A 25,888-nucleotide genomic window follows, 5' to 3' on the forward strand; every position below is an offset into this window, starting at 1 on the left:
AGACTAAAATGTACAAGCAAGAGATTAAGACACTTAAATGTATTATTTCTGTATTCAGGATAAATTATGGAAAACTAAGCAAAATATTTTTATTTTTCATTCAGAATGAAACCAGTCTGCAGAAACTCTTCATGGCAACACTTGTTTTAATTTACCTATTTTTTATATCAGTCAGTTGTTCGTGATTGTTTTCATGAGTGTTTGATTAAGTGACAATGAGAGAACATCTCAATATCAGACAACAGAAATATTTAAGGATGTTCCATTTGTTAGAAGGTCCCAAACCATAAATGGTGTTGTTGGTGGGGGTGGGAAATCCCTCTTGTAATAAAGGCAAATAAGTTTGAAGATTAATTTTCAAATCCATAAACAAACAGAAAATAATTTCTTTGGTTTGGGGCAATGGCTTAACTATTTAAAGACGCTATGAGTGGCTTTATTTTATAAGCAACTTGGTAGAGACCATACAGATGAAAGCATTGGAGCCACGCTTATTGTTTGAACTCAGGTCTCTTGTGATTGGTATGACATAGATCACAGAATTTAAACTGCAAGGTGGCATGACGGATGTGCATCTTGTGCATTCCTGTAGATGCATAAAGTACAGACAAATGTAGCAACATTCAAGATGTTGTACACTGAAAGATGTCTGAGAAAGAAAGCATACTTCTTATGTTGAGATGTAACCATTGACCAATTCACCTTTTATCTTTTAGAGAATATTGAGGTTTAGCTTTTTGTAAGGGATTGAGTAAGGCCAAATTTTATATTTCTTGAAATGACGAGTCTTATTATTAATATTACATTCCTTAGCCACTGAAGATACAGTAAAGGAACAATTTCAGATACATAGATGAATTCCTAGTTATAGACATGTAATTTTTTTTCCCCCCAAGAGCTGGAAAAGACGGGTGGGGTTTAATCAGGGAACCCAATTCCACTTGCTTTGCAGCTGGTAGAGTGTAAAGCTCCACACAGTACAGAAAGGTGGGAACTCAGGTCCCTCCCAATTTGACCACCACCTCTTGTCCCCCACATCCCTACTGGCCATGCAAAACCAGGAAGCACCCTGAGAGCTCCTGGTCTTGGTCCCTGGCTTCCTTACCCACAGCCCAGCCTCTACCACACAATAGTCCCTCCAAGGTCATGGCCTCACACCTCCAACCTGCACCCTCAGGCTCAGCAGGACAGGGCAAAACACAGCCTTGTTGGGGGCTAGAGATTTCGGAAGTCAAAGTTTAGACACAAAGTCCCTGAGCAGGTACCACATCAGTCCCGGGGACCCTGTAGCCACATAGCCATTACACCACCAAACTGAAAGCCCTTACTCCTCTGCCACATAAGCCTCCACAAGGCACTGCAGTGTGCTGTGCCTTGGTCAGGAGAGGCTCATGGGTCCTTCCTTTATCATCGGCTCTTCACTAGGACCCTGTACAGTGAGAAGCTAAGGATGGCAGCCACCGCAGTCCCGACAGCCACCAGCATTCCTCGGAGCCAAAAGGAGCTGGGGCGCAGCTCTGTGTGTACCAGGTGCCTGTGGAAACATGAATGTGCCATGTGTGTGCTAAAAGCTCACTGCTAAAAACCCGTGTCCCGAGCAGCCAAGAGGCCAGGCCAAAGGAGGCCACCCAGCAANGGGGGGGGGGGGGGGGGGGGGGGGGGGGAGCACAGGCAGCCGGTGTCTATGGCAGAATTAAGCTGATTAAGCTGGTGACAGGCCTGATAAGGCAACACCTTCAGGGAGATCAGCTTTGGAGGAGATAAAGAAGCAGGGGTCTGCCCGTCCACTGCCCGTCCATGTAATGGCGCTTGTTTATGGTAGCACAGTGTACAAAGGTCTTGGGGTCACTGCTATCAAACATTAAGCAGGCGACATCACAGGTAGTGTCCAGCAGGCTATCAGCAATTACTTCACACAGAATCAGGTCCACTGACCCGCACTGGATTGATGGTGTACATGGGGGAGGGGGGGGCGTTCCTCAGGGAGCTCCCTGGCTTCCCTCAGGCTGTGGCCAAGGAAGGCTTGTAAGAAGGCCGACTTGCCCACTCCTTGGGCTCCCAACACCTTGCATATAAGCGCACTGAGCTGGGTCTGCCCTTTTTCCTGGTCTAGCCTCTTCTCACTGGTAACTGTGATGGCCTGTGCTTGGGAGTCCTGGTCATATAAAATCCTATTATAAAAGTCAGATAAAGTCATAGGCCTTAATTAAGAGGTTGTGGGAAAACTGATTGAAACAAGATCTCTATTTACATTGACCCAGTTTAACCTCAAGGAAATCATGGCTTTGAGTTTTCGGAAATTCTCCTTCTTCAGACTTCCAGAGATCTGAGATAACAGACACAAAGCAAGCATACGCTGCTTGGCAAATTATCAATGCTTCAAATGTTGAATAATAAAATAATTGCTGAAGGTATAACTATCCATGATTTCAAATTGATTTAAACATGATATTGGCACAAAACCAGACATGTGATCATTTGAACTAAAATGAGGACTGAAACATAAATCTGCATACCTAGGGACACTAGAATTTTGATAGAGAAGCCAGAAATACAAACTGGAAGGAAAAACAACATCTTCAACAAACGGTGCTGGTTAAATTGGATATCTGCTTGTAGAAGAATCCAAATAGATCTGTACTTATCACCCTGCATAAACTCACCCCCAACTGGATAAAAAGCCTCAGTAATAAAATGGACAAAGTGAACCTGATAGAAGAGAAAGTGGGGAACAGGCCTGAACTCATTGGCACAGGAGAAGACCTTCTGAACAGAACACAATTAGCATAGGTATTAAGGTCAAGAAATAATAACCGGGACCTCATGAAACTGAGAAGATTCTGTAAGGCAAAGGACACTGTCATTTAGACAAACTGACAGCCTAGAGACTAGTAAATGATTTTTACCTGTTATAATCTGATATAGGGTTAATATCAAAGATATATAAAAACTCAAAAAATAGATATAAAGAGAACAACTAACCCAACTTAAAAAATGGGGTACAGATCTAAACAGCAATTTCGCAATACAGGAAACTCAACAGCTGAAAAACACAGAAGTGCTCAACATCCTTAGCCATCAGGGAAATGCAAATCAAAACTACTTTGAAATTTCAACTCACACCTGTCAGAGTGGCCAAGATCAATTCAATATAACAAATGACAAGAACGTGGAGTAAGGGAACACTCTTGCATTGCTGCTGGGAGTGCAAACTTCCATAGTCATGGAAATCAGTGTGGCTATTCCCCAGGAAGATGCAGCTATACCACTTTGGGGCATGTATCTAAAGAATGTTTCATTCAACCACAGAGACACTTGCTAACCATGTTCATTGCTGCTCTATTCATAACAGCCAGAAATTGGAAACAGCCTATGTAACATGAACAGGGCTGGCTTGTTGGGGTTTTCTGTCCTGCCCGGTTCCCACAGCTGTTTAGCCCCAAAGAAAATCACACAGAGATCTCTATAAGTTATAAAGCTGATTGGTCCATTAGCTCTTGTAGCTTATATTAACCCATTATTCTGATCTATTTTTGCCATATGGCTTGGTACCTTTTTTAGCTAGCAGGTCACATCCTGTTTCCTTGGAGGTCTACTCAGGACTGTGAGGAATCAACTTTCTCCTTCCCAGAATTCTCCTGTTCTCATTGCATCACCTCTACTTCCTGTCGGGTTTTCCTGCTTATACTTCCTGCCTGGCCAATTGGTGTTTATTTAAAACATGATTGAGAGAATACAGACAATTATCCCACACCAAGCTTAGGTATCCCCCAATAGAAGAAGGAATACAGAAATATGATAGAGTATATTAATTCAGCCATTAGAAATTGAAATCATGAAAATTTAAGGTAAATAGTTGAGACAAGAAAAAAAATTATCCTGGAATAGGTGTTCCAGACCTAGAAAGACAGAAGTATATTGGAAGACATGGTTGACCGTTCAAAGTTGCAGTCTCCCATGACCTGGAAGCTTTTTAAAAAAAAGCCCAGCAACATGAAAACTTCCTTCCTACACAGTAGAACTTCCTGTCTTTACCTGCTCTTATCTGGAGAATATCCCTGGGGCTGGAGGGATGACCTTATCTAAAAGCTATCTTTAAGCCAAATGCCCTATTTATTACTAGCTTCATTTGGCACAGAATCCTGCTAGAAAACTTGTTCTAGGAGCTCTGTTACAGGAAGCAACTGCCACACACTAAGCCTTGTGATTGGAGCATGCCACTTAATGCAAATCCAGGTCTATCCCCAGGCTCCCCAGTCTTCTATATTCTTTATACTCTGGAATAAAGTTGAACTGATTCACCAAAGTCTGTCTCCATCATGACCACAGACCTCTGAACCCTAGGCCTTGCTTCTGTTCTCTCCACCCTCATGGACCAATGTAGTCAATGAACCTGAGGGAGAAACAGAGCCATGACAGTATGTTTGACTTTACGTGGCTATTAGCCATAAGTCACTGGTAACAGGACTATAATGCATAACCACAGAGGTTAGGTATGGAATAAGGGACCATTAGTAGACATATCTCATTAGGAAAGGAAAGTAGTATAGTTATGGACTGATTGAGGGGTCTGGAATATGAAGATCAAGTAGGGAAGGAAAGAGAAAGAAGGAAATGCAAGGAAGGACAGCTATAATTAAAAGCCATATGAGGAGTAAAAGCTTACCAAAATATATACACATAAGAAGGTAATCTAAATGAAACCTCCAAAAAATGGAGGAAACAGAGCCCCAACTGGACATCTTTTGTCACCAAAAGAAGCTTCCATTGTTGGGATTGGGCTACAAATCTTTGAATTTTTGACCAAGGGTGTCCTGTAGAAATCTCCAAACAACCCATGCTATTGGCAAGACTATAGGTTTCTCTTCAAATCCTGATGTCGAGGCCCCATAGCTAGAGACAACACGTTCACAGCTCATTGAACACGGAGAATTCAAGCTGTACATACAGCTTTCAGCCCGACTTTCTAGAGTTTTTGATACAGGAAGGTACTCGGTAGAAGCTAAGAAAAGACAAAACTTTTTTGTCTATAATGCTGTTCTGCCTTAAAGATATTCTGGGGGCAATGGTGACACAAAACAAGTGCAAAACAAAACAACAACAAAAACAGTACTCATTGTATTTAAGACCCTGTGGAGCTTTTAAAAAAATTCCCCCCAAGTGTGTCACTGTGGGGTGGGCTTTGAGGTCTCTTATTCTCAAGCTTTCTTCAATATGACAGTCAGTTAACTTCCTGTTGCCCACAAGACGTAGCACTCTCAATGCCAACCAGCACCACCTCTGCCTGCATGCCCCTATGCTCCCCATCAAGATGATAATGAACTATACCTCTGAAACTGTACTCCAATGAAGTTTTATAATGAAAAGTAACACATTGAGCATGGAAAATTACAAAAAGTACATATTGAGCAGAAAAAGAGTAACAGGGAAGTGGGGGTGGAGTTAAAGCCTATGTTCAAGGAGATAAACAGATAAAGACATGAATAAAGGGATTGGTGACCTCATGGCAAGATCCTACCCAGTTAAGTTTTTAAATTGTAGAAAGGAGTTTTAAAAAAGTTTAGAGCTTGAGATTTCAGGAGCAGAAGGAGAGAGAGCACAAGCAAGGAACTCAGGACCGCGAGGGGTGCACCCATACACTGAGACAATGGGGATGTTCTATCAGGAACTCACCAAGGCCAGCTGGCCTGGGTCTGAAAAAGCCTGGGTCAAAACTGGTCTCGCTGAACATAGCGGACAAGGAGGACTACTGAGACCTCAAGAACAATGGCAACGGGTTTTTGATTCTACTGGACCTATTGGTTTCGTGGGAGCCTAGGCAGTTTCATGGATGCTCACCTTACTAGACCTGGATGGAGGTGGGTGGTCCTTGGACTTCCCACAGGGCAGAGAACCCTGATTGCTTTTTGGGCTGACAAGGGGGGGGGACTTGATTGGGGGGGGGGGAGGGAAAGGGGAGGCGGTGGTGGGGAAGAGACAGAAATCTTTAATAAATAAATAAATTAATTAAAAAAAAAGTTTAGAGCTTGGTGTGGTGGTACATGCCTTCAATCCCTGCACTGGGAAGGCAGAAGCTGGATCTCTGAGTTTGAGGCCAGCCTGGTCTAAAAATCAAGTTCAAATAGAGTCATGGTTGAGCAGTAAAAGGGAACAGAAAGCTGGTGAAGATGCAATTAAACAAGGGAGGCCATGTTCCATCCCCAGTAGGCAGTAAAACTTCGCATCTTCAGCCACATGGTTCTGACTTTAGACTTTATGACAAAATAAATAAGTGAGTGACATTAACTAAATATTTTATCCATAGGAGTTACTGTGGTCATGGAGTCTCTTCACAGCAATTAAAAAAACTCTAAGACAGTCATATTCTATAAGATGGACCCCAGATATGAACAATTATGCCTGTAACCCCAGCACTGGGGTCATGGAGACAGCAGATTCTGAGCGTTGACTGACCAATCAGCTTAGGCGAAACAGTGAGATTCAAGTTCAATGAGAAACTCTGTTCCAAAAATATATAACTAAAGGTGTAGGAAGTTATAGAAGAAAACACGCATTGTCTTACTTTGGCTGATACATGCCTGTGCATGGACCAGCACATCTACACAAGTGCAGAAACTGTAAAGACACACGTATCATATGCATACTCTCTTATCATACTTTCTTTGGAATGCCAGCCCCCAAATAATGAAATGGAGACTTCTTGTTCATTATGAAAACTTGGCATTTAGCTTAGCAATGTTCCCAACTGACCTGTATAACTTAAATTAACTTGTTTCTATTAATCCACATTCTGCCACGTGGCTCTTTACCACTCCTACATTCAACTTCCTCAGGGTCTTACTGGTGTCTTCTCAGCACCTAGATTCAAACCCTGAGTTTCTCTTTTTGAAAGTCAAGCCTATTCTCTCCTGCCTAGCTATTGGTCATTCAGCTCTTTATTAAACTAATCAGGTGCCTTTGGCAGGTGAGGCAAAATATAAACATGTTTTCATGCAGTGTAAACAAATATCCCACAACAACCATATATATGCACAGGCACACATACACTTGCAATCATATACATACCAAAACAAACAAAAAAAGTCCTGTCACATTTCTTCCCTTTCTCATGGCTTTACAGTTCATCTTATCTTTATTTTATCCTTTTATTTTCATAGCTATGATACTGTTTTTCCAAACCACTATAGTTATGTCTTAGTAATAATAACTGTCAGAATAAACCACAATGCCCCTCATGTAACAATCGGATCCAATTTCCAATAGTGTTTAATAGTTCCCATTTGATTCAGGATGAAACTGTAGCTTCTTAGGAATACATCATCAAGTCTTGCAAGGCCTTTTTTTCTGCTAACCCCAGTAGTCCACTTCTGACTATTTCATCCACCAATACTATTCACTGCAAACACTTTGTGATTTCCAAATTAGAGACCACCTTCAGCAACATTCTAAGTCCTGACAGGACATTCTTTTTAGAGAATGCCATCTTATCAATTAATTAAAAAAATACTCATATTATTAATCAAAAATGATGTGCAACTGGAATGGTAAGAAAATCATTGAATGCTCTTCCACTGGGATCTATTCCTAGCTCCCATAGAGTAATTTACAATCATTTGTAACTCCAGTTCGAGGAGATATGATGACTTCTTCTGGCTTTAACAGGCACCTGGCCCATGCACAGTACACAGACATAGCAGGATAAACACTCATATACAATAAATAAGATGAACAATTTAACAGCACAAAACTAGTAGTTAACCATTTGGTATAATGCTCTATTTTGTAGACTTGAATGAAATTCATTTATTCCGTATTTCCTAGGTGGTGCCTACAGGCTAAGGTTCTAGGTTAACAAGTGAAATGCTTCATTGAACAAATATTAGATCCACTTTTGTGGAGTCAGCATTCAATGTTCAATTATATTTTAATATGGTCTGTTACTGATTGATTGGAATTAAAATTTTATCATTTACAACAACAAAACAAAAGAAAATTTTTAAAATGAAGACTATGCTTATGTTTTCTGGCTGCAAAGACACAAATAGTCTTTGTGTTTTTCTAAATAGCTCAGGCAGATTTCTAGCTAGCTCTAATATCTTAAATTAACCCATTTCTATTAATGTGTGTATTACCACAAGGCTGTGACTTACTCATAAGATTCTGGCATCTTTCTCTTTTGGCAGCTACTTGGCATCTACCTGATTCTGACATCTTTCTTCCTGCATACAGTTTAGTTTTCACACCTAACTGTATTCTGTCCTGCCATAGGTATAAGCAGCTTTTTTTATTAACTAATGATAATAAACATATTCACAACATACATATTCTTAGCTAGCTAGCTAGCTCTTACATCTTAAATTAATCCAATTCTATTAATCTGTGTATTTCCATGAGGCTATAGTATACCAGTACGTTTCTAGCATCTTTCTCCTTCAGCAGGTACATAGTGTCTGATTGGCTTTGCCTTCTTTCTATCGCCATTCAGTTCAGTTTTCTCACCTAGCTATATTCTGCTCTACCATAGGCCAAAGCAGTTTCTTTATTACCAACAGTAATAAAGCATATTGACAGCACACAGAGGGGAATTCCACATCAAATCTTCATAATTTTTAAATCTCAAAGGGTTTTCTATTTTTTTATTTTTATTTAATTTATTTATTTAAAGGCTTTGAATGCTCTTGAGTTTTAGGCATTTTACTTATAACTTTGCTTGTTTGTTGAGTAAATCAGTTGCCTACCATGACATTTGTCCCCACTGCATAGTTCCTGAAACTCAGGTGGACCCAGTGACCTGGCATTTGTGCTTTCTGGTTGAATCCCAGGTGTTTTGTCTTCAATAAACATTCCTCTCTAAACTCGCCAGCTCCTGTATCACAGATACATTCCCAAGAACATGTTACACTGATTCTTTGCTCAAAATATATTCATCCCATTTATCTTAAGCCAGTATCTGGAATCATTACTCTGTTTTTTTTTTTGTTCCTTTGTTTTGTTTCATTTTAACAATATTTCATATGACATATGCCATTGTTGGCCATCTCATCTTCCTGCCCTCTCACCTCTCACCCCTAGTCGCATTAGCTTTCATGCAAGGACCTTTGAACTTGCTGGTATCTCAGCTTGAACACTTTGCTTCACCTGCTGAGACAACCTCATTGCCATGTTTTAATGTGTGAGGACCTACAGTCTGAAAGTCTCTCATAGCCACTCTCTCTTCCAGGCTTTCATGCTTTACCAAGCTAGCTAGACCTTGATAACGGGTCACTTATTTGCCTTGTTCATTGTTCATTCTAGTCACAACAAAGTAAACTCTACAAAAATCTTATCTCTCAGGTTGACTTGTAAAACCGTAGTAAGTTTTAAACTAACTGAAACATAATAAATGTTCAAAACTATACTTTGAATGAATGAAACTTATGGCACTAGAGAAATCAGGTTTTGCTCTCCGGAGTCTTAGCCTCATTAATAAAAGAATTTAAGAATGGGCTCAAAGGGAAATTCAAGGACTATTTATTGGAACTTAAAGGAACCCCTCAGGGCAGACAGGTTGTAAACCTTGTAAACCACCTGGAGGAACAAGGAAGACCAGAGAGAGAAAAAGCCATGCCCTTAACATGAAAGTCAGCCATATGGATGACATGCAATCACGTAGCAGGCAGGGAGCCTAAAGAAAGTGGAAAAGAAATCCAAAATGCCAGAGAAAGAATATCTGGTTCTGGTCAGCATCACAAAGAAAAGAAAAAAACCAAAGGAAAAGAAAGAGGAAAGTATACATCTTTTTGACTACATTAGAGAGTGGAATTTCAGGAATGGAAAGGTTTATTATTTCATTAAGAAGCTAATTAGTTCTCTTATCTCTTTAGCCTGATTTAAGAGAAACCTGTCTTCTTAAGGGAGGGGGTGCTCCCTAGACCAGGTGACTGGCTGGCTAAAATGACTTAATTCTAGAGGGAGGAGACAATCAAAGCCAAGTCTCCACCAGAGGTAGATTTTATTTTATTTTAGTTTTTGACCGGCAGGTTCCAGCTTTCCACTAATAGACCTTTAATGCTACATTACAGTAAGAAAGTGTAAATTTTTCAATGCTTCCTCAAGCAGCATTCATGGCACTCTTTCTTTTAAGTTCCAGTATTTTCTACTATGCACTCCACTATCAAATGACAGACCTCGTGTCCTATTTATCCATCTTAATCTTTAGAATACATTGGCACAGGATATGTTTAGCATCTATGATGAGAAACTGTGTTTGAGTGTGTTTCACTTTGCCAGGTACTGAACTACATACTTAGAGATTTTTGGTTCTTGTTTTTATTTTCATCATTGGTGAAATGGAAGAAATCAGTTAGGCATTCCTAATGTAGACCAGTTTTTCATTGGCTAACTCTGAAGATATTGTTTGTGCTTTTGGCAGTTGTGTCCTTGTTAGAGACAAGAGATTAAGACTTGATTAGATCAAAATACATTTGACTGGGCTAGGGATGAGAAGAGAAAGATAGTTCTATTTTGTCCTTATCTTTCTCCTTGTAAGTAAGCACCCCAGGTTGAAACTATAAATAGGATAAGGAATGATCAAAACTAGGAGGCTTCTAGACTCCTGGGAAATGGGTGACATGCACTAACCAATTCATCCCCTTCTATGCTCCTTCTTGTAAAGCCAGATTAACTCATAGTTAGGATCCCTGTCTTGTTACATATTAGTATTGTTTTTTTTTTTCTGTTAAGTTCACATTTATTATTTGATAATAAAATTTTTCTAAACTTATCCTCTTTGTGTCCATAAATTTCATTCTTTGAATTCTATGAATGAGAACTGAAAGACATTGGCTCAGTAGAAATTTTGTGTGACCTTAACTCCTGAAGTAAAATGCATCTGAAGCTAGAGAGACTCTGTGGAACTCAAGAGCACCACTTTTCCATTTCCCAACTCTTTATAGAACCAAAACAAACAAACAAACAAATAAAGTTTTCTATTGACATCTGCCATAGATACTCCTCTATCACATAGGGTTACACTGTAGAGGCATGGTGCCCTTTACATTTTCTTAGAATGAATCTTATTTTGCATTCACCAGATTATTTCCCTATTAAGTCATTATACACACTTACAAAGACTTTTTTATTGAAAATATATTTCTTATACAAAATAGTTTGGTTAATTTTTACCTGAGACAATTCCTCCCAGATTCTTTCCACCTCCCTACCTACCAAAATTATGTTCTTTTTTTCTCCCTCTAGGAAACAAACAAAAGCAAGAAAGCAAACAGAAAACACACACACAAACAGAAACCAAAGCATTCAAGCAAAAACAAAACAAAACAAAAAACCACAATAAAACAAAAACTACCCAAGTGAAGCAAAATAAAACAAAAATGACACTGAGTTCTTATTGCATCGGTCACCTGCTTCTAACCATGGTGCCTACCCTGAAATATAGTTAGAACATCTAGTGAAACTCCACCAAAGAAAAACAATTTTTCCTTTGCCAACAGGTATCAACTGAAGATAGCTTCTTGATTAGGTGTGGAAGCCTATGCCCACTTCTCCCTCTTAGTTCTAGGACTCTGTCTGACTAGAATGTATTCAGGCCTTGTAAGTGTAGCCAAAGTCTGTGTGAATTCATATGCATATCAGTCCAACTGTAGTACTCCAGACCCCTGTCATAAAAGTCTTAAATTTCAAGTTTTCTTTGCTGGTTAGTGGTGTTTCTGGAACAAGTCCTTCTTTTCTCCCTCCCTTCCTTCCTTCCTTCCTTCCTTCCTTCCTTCCTTCCTTCCTTCCTTCCTTCCTTCCTTCCTTTATCTCTCTTAATTTTTTTTTTTTTTTTAAATTTAGCCAGCATCTTTGTTCTCTCCAAGCTATGGGGGCAGTGTTGGTTATCTCTTACAATGAAACTTTTTATGAAACTGAAGTACCAAGCATACTTATTTTAGAGAGGAGAAGACAATAAAGTTCTTCTCTGACCTGTTAACACATGGTAACATCATAGAAGATCCATTTCACAGAAGAGAACACTTTCTATAACTGTAAAGCTTGCAAGAATTATCATTAAAACATAAATTTAAGACATATCTGTGGTCAGCATGAGCCTGAAAATGTAGCTGTGATCTTTCAAAATTATCCAAGGACCCTCAGAAACAGTTTTTGAGGGGCTCTTCTAGTCCTCAGTCAATTGTCTTCCTGGTGAGTTGCTTGTTATTATGCAAAGCATGTGGGAAGAGCTCACTTTGATTTTACACTTCCGATTTTAAAAGACCAGTTTTAGCAGCCCGACCCAGATGGGGACTTCCTGTTAAATTACCCTGGCCTTTAATGTGTAAAGGTGTAGTTTAGAAATCCATCTATTTATTTATCTATTCTCTGGTGTATATATTTAAAATGTTCTAATTTTGCTCCCCTCTACCTGTAAACTTGCCCAAGCCCCCACTTTGCTTTGAGGTAGGCCTGTCTGGAACAAATAAACTTAACTGTTAGTAATTTGCAAACTGATGCTGAAACGAATTATTTGCATCTATAATATTCACTAATGGAATGAGACTTTAACATAAGGACATTTACTAACAGGAAAAAGAATGTACTACTATTTACTTATGGCTTGTTAAAAAACTGTCTTCTAAAATAAAAGTTCTATACTGTGTCTTCAGTAGTTGACGGTTGTTGTATAATGTTGAACTGAGCAATATATAAATTATAATTCTATATTAATTACAATTATAGCTATATAATGCATTTGAAAACTTATTTGGGTAAATTATATATTACAGAAACAACTTATGGCAATAGTAATTTTCTAATAGGCCCCTTCTTCCCACAACTATACTATTTTATTTTATTAAATTTTAACAGAATAAACTACTTGGGTAAGATCTCAAGCAGACCACAAAAGATAGCTGAACTAGTACATCACAGTTTATTATTCTATAAAATAAAATGTCAAACATGCATTGTTTATGGAAATATGGACATATCTTTTAAAATCTAGTGTTGCATGAGCAAATAGGGATTTATGTTGAAGTAACAACAGCTGTGTGTGTGGCAGGGGTGCAAGTGGGCTAGTAGAACTTGATCTTAGGAGAGCAGAAACAATGTTAATGTATACTCTGCTCTGCCCTGGAATAGAAAGGTCAGGAATGCACAGCTGTTGAAGGAAGTCCTGAGATGTCAACTCTGGATAGACTGGGTGAGTTTCGATTGTTGATACCCAACTGTGCAATGCTAGGAAAGACGAGGGTGAGAAGTTTTCCCTTTCCATGCAGTTTGGTAACATCCTTGACCCACACATTTAGCACATGGCCCATAAATGTGGGTTTATTTAAATACAGGACTCTTCTGGTCCTAGCTTCATTGGCAATTGCACATGGTAACATTTCTACCCTGAGAGAAAGTAAAATCAGCGTCCTTTAAGGCAATGGGGGTTTTTAATGAGGGTGAGTCATAACACTCAGAGAGGAAAACCCATTTATTTTTATTACACAACACTTTAAACCGGGACTGTTTTTAAAAGGCCAAATGACAGATAGGGGCCAAGATTAGATACATCCTTAGTAGACAGCTGGCAGTTCCTGCCAGCTTGAAGATTTAGAGCCGTGAAGCTGGTAAGAAATAGCCAGTGATCCAGTGAAGCAGGAGGCACAGGAAAGAAAAAAAAAATTCCCAAGAAAGTTAAGAAGCAAGGACTAAAAAAGGAAAGACATAACAGAGAGAAGGAAAACAGGTCACAATAATTTCCCCCAGGAATAAAATGTATGACATGAGCTTTTGCATTAAATCAGATATTTCAGAATTAGAGGGAGGACGAAAGAAGCCAAACTGTGGGAACAATGTGGCCATTGTGTCAGGGAGGGCTCAGATTAAAAGTTACTGAGTCATTTTCCAAATCCACTAGCAAAATGGTCTATTATTTCTGTAAAACATACTTGCTTCTAGGAAAAAGGAATTAGACTTTTTCCCCCCATTTCCCATTCAATTACAGCAGGGAACTTCATAATGAATCAACTAAAGTGCAGAGAGTAGAAAACCCCTTTGCACTGTAGAGAAAATCGACGCCAGGACTTACCAAGTGACCATTTCTCACTGGACACACGGCATCCCTGAAGCCAACTCACTGTTGACTCTTTCTAAAAGTCATCAGCCTTTTTCTAGCTCAAAAATGGTGATTCTAACTGTTTATCCTGTCATGTATGTCACAGCTCTGCACTTTGAATAAGCAACAATTTCATGTGTTCACAGGGGTTTGGGCATCATTTTTTATAGAACAAAATGTATCTTTTTTACTGTATTGATTATTGTTTTTGTAAGTCTTATTTATTTATTTATCTATGTATTTATTTTTTATTGAGAAAATTTCTGCCTCCTTGCCGCCTCCTATTTCCCTCCCCCTCCCCCCACTCCTCTCCCCCTCCCTCTCCAGTCCAAAGAGCAGTCAGGGTTCCCTGCCCTGTGGGAAGTCCAAGGTCATCCCCCCCCCTCCATCCTGGTCTAGGAAGGTGAGCATCCAAATAGGCTAGGGTCCCACATAGCCAGTACATGCAGTAGGATCAAAATTCAGTGCCATTGTCCTTGGCTTCTCATCAGCCCTCATTGTCCACCATGTTCAGAAAGTTCGGTTTTATCCCATGGTTTTTCAGTTCCAGTCCAGCTGGCCTTGGTGAGCTCCCAATAGATCAGCCCCACTGTCTCAGTGGGTGGGTTCCCCCCCTCGCGGTCCTGACTTCCTTGCTCAAGTTTTCTCTCCTTCTGCTCCTCATTTGAATCTTGGGAGCTCAGACGGTGCTCCAATGTGGGTCTCTGTCTCTATCTCCATCCATCGCCAGATGAAGGTTCTATGGTGATATGCAAGATATTCATCAGTATGGCTATAGAATAGAGCCATTTCAGGTTCCCTATCTTCAGCTGCCCAAGGAACTAGCTGGGGACATCTCCCTTGCATAACTGGATGTCAACCTGTAGAAGAATGAAAATAGATCCATATCTATCACCATGCACAAAACTCAAGTCCAAATGCATTAAAGACCTCAATATCAATCTGAACACACTGAACCTGATAGAAGAAAAAGTGGGAAGTACTCATTGACTATTATGTCCAGAGACCTACTCATGCAGTTGACAGCTAGGTTACATGTGGTTTCTTATAACATATTCACAGTCCTTTATAGACTAATAGGATTACCTTTGAAGTATTATTTGCTAGGTAAACAACTTTACCTGCATGTAAATACTGATACGTTAAGAGGGAAGAAGCATGTGACAAAGGGAAGTTTTCTTCTCAAAAGTAGAAGCATTCACATGTGGAATATTAGATTAAGATGTATTGCATTCATTTATGCTGTGGAATTTTTGTTAATTGATGCAAAGATAGGTTGCATTCTTTTATACTGCATTTGTTTATCTCTGTAAAGCTGTGTTAGTTTGCCTGCATAAAACACCTGATTGGTCAAATAGTGAGCTGACTGGTCAATAGTTAAGAAGGAGAGAGAAATAGATGTGGCTTGCAGGGAGAGAGAATAAATAGGAGGAGAAAAAAGAGAGAAGAGGGAGAAGCAAGAAAAGGAGGAGAGGACGGCAACAGGAGACAGTCACCCAGTCATATGGCCAGCCACAGAGTGAGTGAGAAGGAAAGAAAGATATATAGAATAAAGAAAGGTAAAAAGCCCAGAGGCAAAATGTAGTTAAAGAGAAACAGGATAATTTAAGTTATGTTTGGAAAGCTGGCTAGAAGCAAGTCAAGCTAAGGTTGGATATTCTGCAGTAAAAATAAATCTCTGTGTATTTATTTGGGAATTGTGTGGCAGGTCAATAAAGATTAAAGAAAAAAACCTAGCTTTATTCACTCTGTAACCTGATATTTAAATCAGGCTCTTCTTAGGTGTAGATTAAGGAAACTGAGTCCTTGGTTAATCCCATGACTATTGGCTTCTCTTTCTTTTGGCTTTAATTATATTGCTAGATCTATGGATAAAGAGTGCTTCTGCCTTAGTGGTTCTTAGTGTATTCATTAGTAATATTGTCAGAAAGACTTTTGGAATTTTCTCTAGGTTGACACAGACATTTGGTATCTAAAACCCAACCATTTCTCATGAAGAGAATACAATATTATGTGAAAAAATTTCCATTGAAAAATGAGAGTTATAAAAATGAGTAATAAATAGAATTCATAATTTTACATAAAGTTGTGTCATGCAAGTGCTGGCTAGTAGAGATGTTTATGATTTACCTGGCACATGTGATTCAAAACAGAGCTTACTAGAAGACTCTAGCACATGAAGAGAAGATGTGATCTCAATTCACCACATGTAACTACCTCTCTTCCCTTTGTCAATTAATCAAAGTAAATCCCTGAAGACAGAGACTTGTGAAAGATTCCAACCATGCTTAGTTAAAGCTTCATGTGTTGGAGACTGTACAATATCGAGAAGTAGCTCATTTATTTATCTTGAGGATTGGATTTTGTTTTATATGCTTAATAAAGTTGGTAGACTGCTATAATCTCTCTCAGATATGAAAAAAGAAAACTGATGGACAAGTCTTGCCTAAAAGCTGCTTGATAAGCACAAGTTCTCTTTCCTGGCAGAAGTTTTGTATTGCAGATATAGTACTTGATACATGTGCTTCCTTGATATTCTAGGGAAGAAATTCTTTTCCTTGAATAACATCAGTGTATGGCAAACACTACCCCCAGGAACCTGAGCTTTAGCTCTTAACCTTTCCTGGTTTATAAAAAAAAGCCTCCTTGGGCTGTCAAAATGAACTAGGCTATTTATCAGCTCTTAGGAAGTATGAGTTATCAGGTTAGTTTAAAAGCATAACTGTTACTTTTAAACTGTTACAGATAACACACATCCATTGAATTAGCAGCATCTCTGGATAAGAACAGAGCACCTGCCTCGACATGGGCACACGGCTAGGAGACTTAACAATACGTAACAGAAATAATGGAAAATTACTTTCCTAAAAAGTATTTTAGGAATCTCTTTGATTGTGTGTTATGTCTGCACACAAGGAGACAGAATACAAACACCCTTCATTTTCTGTATAACCCAACACCATTCATGACTAAGAAAACTGAATAAAAACTGATTTGGAGATTTCTTGCTAAATAGCTATAATATATGTTTTTATTAAATAAATAAAAACCTAAGACTTGTATATTTAACTTTAGAGACTATTTGTTTAGACGTAGTTATTAGCACCTATTTAAAAATCATGGCACTAATTACAAGTACATCCATTCTTATTAAACTGGATTTTAAAGGACTTTGCTTAAGATCCTCTTTTTTACAGTTCCTCAGTGAACGTCATCTCATCCATTTCATTGATCACCAGGGGATTAAAGACTCACATTAGTCTGGGTCAGTATAGATTTATATTATAAACCACAGAAGTTGGTCCACAGGCCTGTCAGACAGGGCAAAAGAAATTAACACTTCAAAACACTACCAATTTAGGGACCCAGTTTTAGGGAGGATTAACCCATAGCAAGGATGTAAAACTAAATTAAACTCCAGTTAAGTACAAATATTTTCCTTCACATTCTGAGCCGTCTGATTCAGACTGCTCAGGGGACAGTGTTACCTTGCTTAGTGAACTGTATAATTATTTATAGATTTTTCTCAGCATTAATCTTACCCCTTATCTAACTTTACACAAACAGTCTGGGGAGCAACTTGTACAGAGATACCCTTCTGTATAAGATGGTCCCTCATGGTAGGTGGTAAGATGTCCTTTAGACTTCTCCACTTCATTGATAGCTTGGAACAAAAGGTATGGCTTTTAAAATATAATTTATAATACTACTACAGGGGTCTGTGATTACACACACCATGAGCAAGACCAAGGGATAAAGGCCACTTATTATTGAAAATGTAAGATCAAGGACCTAGTGTTTAATAATTGGATTTTATTTACACAAGTAATTGTAAATGCAGAGTACACGAAAACAGTCATCTCCTGATAAAGCATTAATGATAAATCAATAACAAGCATCAAGGAAACTAAAATGCTTAATTCCAAAAGTCACATATTCTAGAAGCATGTTAGGGATGTAACTAATAATAGAATACACATTACATTTTTTTTAGGATAAAATATTCATTCCACGGTGAATGGATCTGACTCCTATTCACTGAGTAAAATCTGTAAGTTCTTAAAAGTAGCAGATTGAGTGTTTCTTAAAGAGAATAAATTTGCTTTTTATGAAGCATCTGGTTTCTTTAGGTCATTGAATTCTGCTCCTCCTTCTTAAGAATAGAAAAAAGAAAGCTTCAAAAAAATGCACTAGGAGAGATTTTTTTATTGCTTTATAAATAATACCATTCAAAATTTCCACTTTCTCCTGTCCTCCCATTACCCCCTCTCCGCCACTCACCGTCCCTCCTCCCCCTCCAGTCCTAGGAGAGGGCAGGGTACCCTGCCCTGTGGGAAGTCCAAGGCCCTCCCACACTGATGACCCTCTTGATTATCACCATAGAACCTTCGTCTGGCGACAAAAGGAGATAGAGACAGAGACCCACATTGGAGCAATGGACTGAGCTCCCGAGTTCCAGTTGAAGAGCAGAAGGAAGGAGAATATAAGCAAGGAAATCAGGACCTCGTGGGGTTGGTCCACCCACTGAGACAGTGTGGCTGATCTAATGGGAGCTCACCAAAGCCAGCTGGACGGGGACTGAATGAGCATGTGATCAAATTGTTTTTTACTCAATGTAGAAATGAGTAGGAAAAAAAAAAAAAAAGGTGATCATGGTTTTATCTAAGGGAATCCCTTTTAAAGAGGACAGAACTTGGCAGAGACCTGATTATGTTGCCCAATCACTTTGAAAATCATAACGGGGCACTTTGGCAGTCTTAATAAAAGTACCCTGATAGCTGGCAGACATGAAAAGGCTAGGACATACTTAGCCTCTAAAGTGGTTACCACACAAGTTTGAGGAACTCAATTTGGTCCCTAGAGAGCACATATTAAAAAAAAAAAAATTCATGTGGTGTCATGTGCTTGTAATCCCAGAACTGGCAGCTCCCCAGGGCTAGTTGGACAGACAGCATAGCCTAATTAATGAGCCTCAGGTAAGTAAGGATCCTGCTCTTACAACACAGGATGCCATTCCTGGATGGTGCCAGAGGACCTCTGCTGTCTGCCCACCTGCACAAACTGCACACCCTGCACACACACACACACACACACACACACACACACACACACACACACTTAGGGTCAGGCACCAGACTAGCAGTCTATCAATTTGCTGTTAGAAATAGGACAGTTCCTTGTTTTGTTGACACCCATGGGAAGCCTTGCCTCCTTTTGAACAGAAACAGTGGAGGAGTGGTTACTGGGAGAGGGGATGAAGAGCAGAGATCGGGAATGGAACAAAAGAAGAGGGAGAAGAGGGATGTAAAATAAATCAAAAAAATAATTAATGAAAAGAAGAAAAAGGAAAGAAATAGGGCAATTATATGGGTTTGAAAACTTTATTGGATTGATTAGGTCACTTTCTCTCTATAGTCAAGTTACATGTGAATTAAATTATAAACAGAAAGATCCCCTTTGAGATCAGAAGTGTTAAATGAATTAAATATGAGACAGATTCATTCAAAAGTAGTTTCAAAGTGTCATGTCACAAATAAGTATATTACCAATGGGAGTGGGAGGCAGTGAAACCTGCCACTCTCCTAAGTTCTGCAGTGTTCCACCAGAGTGACAGGATGACCACAGGGAATGGAGATACCTAGTAGCTGAATTCTATTGCTATTTATGTGTTTAAGTCCCAACCCTTAAACCAGAATATAACCTTATTTGGAGGTGTCTTAGTTAGGATTTCTATTGGTGTGAAGAGATACCATGACCACAGCATCTCTTATAAAGAAAACAATTAATTCGGGGGGCCCAGTTACAGTTTCAGAGGTTCAGTCCATTATGATCATGTCGGTGAGCATGGAGGCTTTCAGGCAGATGTGGTGCTGGAGGAATCACTGAGAGTCTTAAATCTTGCAGACAATAGAAAGTTGAATGAGACACTAGGCAGTATCCTGAGCATAGGAAACCTTAAGCCCACCTCGAGAATGTCACGCTTCCTCCAACAAGGCCTTGCCCACTCCAACAAAGCCACACTTCTTAATAGTGCCACTCCCTATGAGATTATGATGGTCAAGTACATTCAAACTATGACAGGAGGTAAGCCTGCAAAAACTGAGATATATCCTACAACTCAGTTAAAATAGTTGTATAAGAGTATACCCTAGTACAAAGACGTATACTCTTATGAGAAGAAGACATTTTGAGGCAGGTATAGAGGAAAAATAACATTGTAGCATAAGTACAGTCAGGTACAAGCCAAGAAGTAAATCTTCCCTCATTTACTCACTTTGTAGATATTTAGATAAATATCTCAAACCTCTAAAACACAGAGACAACACATTTCAGTTACATAACTTACCCAGCTTGTAGTACTTTATCGTGTCACCCAACCTGACCTAATGCCCCCTCAGATGCTAAATGGCCACAATGAGCTGTTTCTGCTAACTCCCACCAGACTCTCAACACGTTTGTATCTGTGGTTGAAATTACTTTTCAATTCATTCTAATTTCTCAGCTGAAGATGTGATCATGTGAATGTCTTTGAATCCTTTCACTCTTAAGTGAAGCAGTAGAGGTTGTTTACCCCAAGCACAAACAATAGTACAATAATTCTTCACAGACCTTTCCAAAGCTGTCTTGCAGGTAGCTTCTATATTTCCCAATCCTATTTCTGTCCATACTCTCATTTTCTTCCTAAACTGTCCTGTTATCCTGTTTGGAAAATCAAAATTAAGGACAAAAGAAATGATAGAATAAGACCCTGAACACTGTCAGAGAGGTTGTAAAGAGAAAAGAAAACATCAAGAAGAATGTCAAAAAGACGACTCAGCAGTTAAGAGCACTGGCTGCTCTTACTGAGGTCCTGAGTTCAATTCCCAAAAACCACATGGTTGTTCATGACCATCTTTGGTGGGATCTGATGCCCTTTTCCAGCATAAAGTAATACATGCATATATATCACTTATATATATAAAATAAATAAATATTATAAAATATTCTCTTAGAAGAAGAATTCCAAAATAAGACTTCTCAATTCTTGTAGTCTTTCTGCAAATATTTTTGTTATAATCCTAGCCCAAAGTTAATCTGAAAGTTAATTCACATTTTATCTATTAATTTTAGAATTGACATGTTTGACTTTATAATAAGAAACCTTGCAAGAAAAGAACACCACACACCAAAATTAACCAGACCCAAACAGCATAAAACTTAATGAACTGTATATACAGTTAGAATATGCATTTGTAATGGTAGCTGTGAAATTCCACATTAAAACCAGAAGAAAAATAAATAAATAAAATCCACAACAAACTTAGAAGTATGAAGTTATTTAACTTTATATATAAACTCATGTCCATTAATATTGCCTAATTTTCAAAGTTCTTATAACATAATGGTTGCTTTGTAAAGTAGTTTGGGGGAAGAGAGTTTGCTGGAGTTTAAACCTAACGGTATATGCATGTATAGTTAGCTATACATGCATGTTAGCCAAACATGTGGAACTGAATGCCAAGACTATTTGAAAAGAAAAATTGTGATTGTGATAGGCACAAAAATGAAATCAGAAAATGAGAGATGGTGAGAGTGTGTGTGGGGCGGGGGAGGAGAGAGAAAGAGAGAAGGGCAGAGGGATTGATTGTTGGTTTGAGGAAAGCAACTAAACACATACAGCACAGACACACACACACACATGTACACATAAACACTCTCCACCAGACAATAACAGTCTACAAAGTCACAGTTCTTTATATGTGGTGGCATATTTCATTCTTATTTTATGTGTGTCAAATCAAAACCAGCTTGTTCCCTGATGACATAATCTACTACCTAGTCCTCTGTTGTGTCATGTATCACACCAGGAAAATAGAGCTCCCCTCTCATGAGACTATCAACTATCTGAGGTCAAGGATGATGTTATCATCTACTTTTTTTAGTTCACTGGACACAATATTTATATGTTACTTGATGGATTATAAAACAAAGGGAAACTAAAGAGAAAGGTTGAATAACTGATCATTTTTCCACATTAGTTCCTTCTGAAAATATCAGTGATTATTCCTAGAAAAAAATTGTTTATTGTTAGACATTGTAAAGCAGTCAATTTATAGAGTTTCAGAAACAGAATACAATTGTATTAGTATTTATTTTGTCTTTAACTAAAATATAATTACAGTGTTTCCTCTTGGCTTTCCTCCCTCCAACACCCTCCTAGTCCCCTTGCTCCCTCTCAAATTCATGACCTCTTTTTCTTTGTTATTTTTGGAAACACACGCACACACACACACACACACACACACACGTGCCTAAATGTGTGAATACAACCAGATGAGCCCATTAATACAGTTAGTATGTTTTTGATTTCAGAGATGACTTCATACTCGGGAAGACTGATTCTCAGTATTTCTTATTTTTTTTAAAGTTCTTTGTTTGGAGGATGAGCTTCTTGAGCTGTCTTCTTACACTTTAGCTTGAGTTCTGGTGTGGTCCTCATTGAGATCTTGGTTAGGCAATCATACTGTTGAGGAATCATGGGTAAAACTTTCTGGTCATATTTAGGAGACAAAGCATTACAATATTCATTTCAGAATTGATTAGAAGTATCAAATGCCTTAATTAACCATTGAAGACATCTCTTAACCATCCTGTAGGTATTCACAGGAGAAGCAACCTTGGTTTGTTAGCCTCTGTTCCTTAGGACTCACTTATAATTTTATTTTATCCTTCCGTAGCTCATAGAGGTTTTGGTTATCTTTGTTCCTGAGGGTCAAAATGAAGGTTGTATTTTCATCTGCTACCTTGGTCTCCACTCTTAGCCAGGTTATTCCACAATGAGCCTCATATATCCAAAACTCATTGTATGTCCATCACCCACAAACATTTTCCTTGCCGACATCATGAATTCTTTCACAATCTAACAGCAAATAAGGAAACAGATGTGGCTATAGTGCTTGAGTATGATAATCAGAGTTTATTTGGAAAGGGAATTAGCTATTATTTTCCTAGCTCAGAGGTTGCTTTGTTTTAGAAATGTGTGACAATGAATTTTTAGAAGAGCAAGTTAATACACGATTATATTATATTGAAAATGCTATCAATAATCAATATAAAAAATTTAGGCTTAGGGAACAAGCCAAACAGTAGGGTTAAGATGATGAAAAGAGGAGAGGCACAGAATTTGGACAAGAAAATCAAAATGGCATACTTATTATAATTCACACAAGTACTGTGTATTGCTCTTGAATACTTAAGTGAAAATTGAGAAAGGAGAATTTATATTTAAGAAATAAAACTTTGCTGTATTAGCTGCTTAATTAGTTGCTTCAAAAATTGTCAAATGGTTCAAAAATGTTACTCAAAATTCTACAATATGGAGCCATTTTAGTGTTCTTAGGATGTATTATTTATTTTAAACTTTAACATTTCCCCCTCTACTAAGCATCAAAGATTAAGGTAGCATAATTCGTCTGGCAGGTCAGCCTCAGCATTCTCATGATGCCCAGATGTACATGATTATAGTTTCTATTATATGAGCCATGGGGACATATGGCTTTTTCATCAGAAGTGATGAAAGAAAACATCTTTAGGAATGCTGAAAATATTGCTTGGGAAATAAGCTTCTTGGACTGGAAAGAATGTTATTTTGCTCGCTCTCTTTCTCTCAACTTGCCTATTCAGCAGTCTAAACGGACTATGTGTATAAAGAGTGTTGAAAGATGGAGTACAAGTTGATAATAAGACCCAAACAAACCACTGCTTCTGATTTATGCTACAGAAACCAACACGAAAACAGAAAAAGAAATAACAAATTCAGAAAACTGAGAAATTTTACTTCTGGAACATTAACAAATGATGAAGACACTATTACAGTGTAAAACCACTCATTCATTCATAAGTATTCCTCAATTTTCCTCTGAAGACTGTGAAGTTGTGGTTACATGTACATTTTGAATGAACAAGATTTAGACTTAAATTTCTTTTCTTCCTATTGAACATAAAATTATAACAAGTAACATACTCCACAGTTGAGGCTGATTTAAACATAATGTAAACATTGGTCATGGGAGGAGTATCTATATCCTTAAAATATTTGATTATCTTTGGGAGGGTTTTAAAGTTTGTATTAAGAGGTCTGGGTGTGAACTTCTGTAACCCAGCACATGGGAGGCATAAGGAAATGTTTTGCTAGTTGGGGGTCTTGCCTTGGAAACAGACAAATTCCAACTCTACAAACAAAATCAGCAAAATAAAAACAAAATCCAATCTTTAAACACCAGAAAACAGAAAATTTTTTCATGAAAGCATTTACATAATTAAGGGACAACATTAAAAATATTTTAATTGAGTATTATTTAACTTTTCCTCTTTAACTTCCGTTTTTCTTGTATGACTTTGTACATACACTGAGAACACTTTTTTCTTAAAAGGAACTATACAACTAGAAGTTGCATCGATGTCATATCCAGTTAGCAAAATTATCTAGGATCAAAGAAATGATCTCCCTAGGAAAGGGTTTTCTTTTAGAACATTTTCAAAGACTGATATGACAGTTTTCTTCTAGGTTTGATTTAGTCTAACACATTAAATGGGAAAATTATCTTGATTTGAAAACATTCAAGAAATTTACAGCTCTTTCTTTGAAGACAATGATTTTCTATGAGGAAGACAATTACTAACTACAAGAAGAGTGTAGTGGAAAACAACACATTGGTCATTATAGTTATCTGAGACTATAAAGGGATCAAAATGTCAGTGCAACGTAAATATTAAGATATGCCATGAAATAAGCACTTGCTTCCGACTGATATTGTCTAGATGATACTTAATCTATGCCTTTAAATATTGTCTCTTGGTTAAGTTTCTTATTTTGTTTTCGGTATTGTCTCTTGGTTAAGAAACAAATGCTAGAAAATAAATAATGATGACTCGGAAATAGAAAAATTATGCACCCATGATCAAACCCTATCAAAATGCATATTTGAGGTTAACAAATAATAAAAATAATATTAAATAATAAAATCATTGATGATGACAATATACTTTGTAGTATTGTAGAATATGTTTTCATAGATAATAATAAAAAGCAGAATATAATTTAATAGTATTGAAGTTACACCGAAGAATATTAGTTATCTCGGGTTCACATTGTGATTATCCCTACAGACTTTTAACCTTGGTGACAATTACTCCCTACCAATATGCTGATCTTCCTACTCTGAATGTGAAACTTGCAGTTGTTTCCTCTTGAATGTTAGGTGTATGGATGAAGGGCATATGTATGTCCTCTGTGTGATAGACAATAAGTGGAAAGATTGCTCTATTTCTCTCTAGCCATAATATTGGAACCAACTGATGACTATGGATCACATTCTCATCAAAATGACCATTTTTAGTATTCAGGGTTTTTCTTTTATATTTTCTTTAGAATAATTTAATAATTTAATATGAAGCAATACAAACTGGAAAATCTAGTAGGATATACTCTTCACATAAAAGTGGTTTATGTTTAGAAAGAATAGTAAAGAATTTGATAGCAACATTAAAGAAATAAATTACAAAATACAATGATTTTCTCAGCAAAAATCAAATAGAATTTTGGCAGCCCCCTTTTTTTTTCTGTTAAATCTGATATATAAAGTCAGAAATACTTTCAAGTTTCACTTTTTAAAATGTGCACCCAGTGGTTTAAAATGTATTTGTAATTGTTCTTTTCACCTCCTTTTACTGAGTAGATAAAATATTATTATAGTCACAGTTTGAAAGGAACAATTTTCATAATTTGAATATGTGTAATGTAGACACTTTGTTGGCTTTTCTTGAAGA

General features: G+C 37.8%; 1 pseudogene; it reads right to left on the bottom strand.

Moving 5' to 3' along the window:
• Positions 1-1,407: 1,407 nt before the first annotated feature.
• LOC126503958 (mitochondrial Rho GTPase 2-like) lies at positions 1,408-2,197 on the bottom strand (annotated as a pseudogene).
• Positions 2,198-25,888: the final 23,691 nt, after the last annotated feature.

The sequence above is a fragment of the Alexandromys fortis genome, unplaced genomic scaffold, assembly GCF_014885135.2.
Source record: "Alexandromys fortis isolate MF-2015 unplaced genomic scaffold, M_Fortis_MF-2015_v1.1 scaffold_34, whole genome shotgun sequence".
NCBI lineage: Eukaryota > Metazoa > Chordata > Mammalia > Rodentia > Cricetidae > Alexandromys > Alexandromys fortis.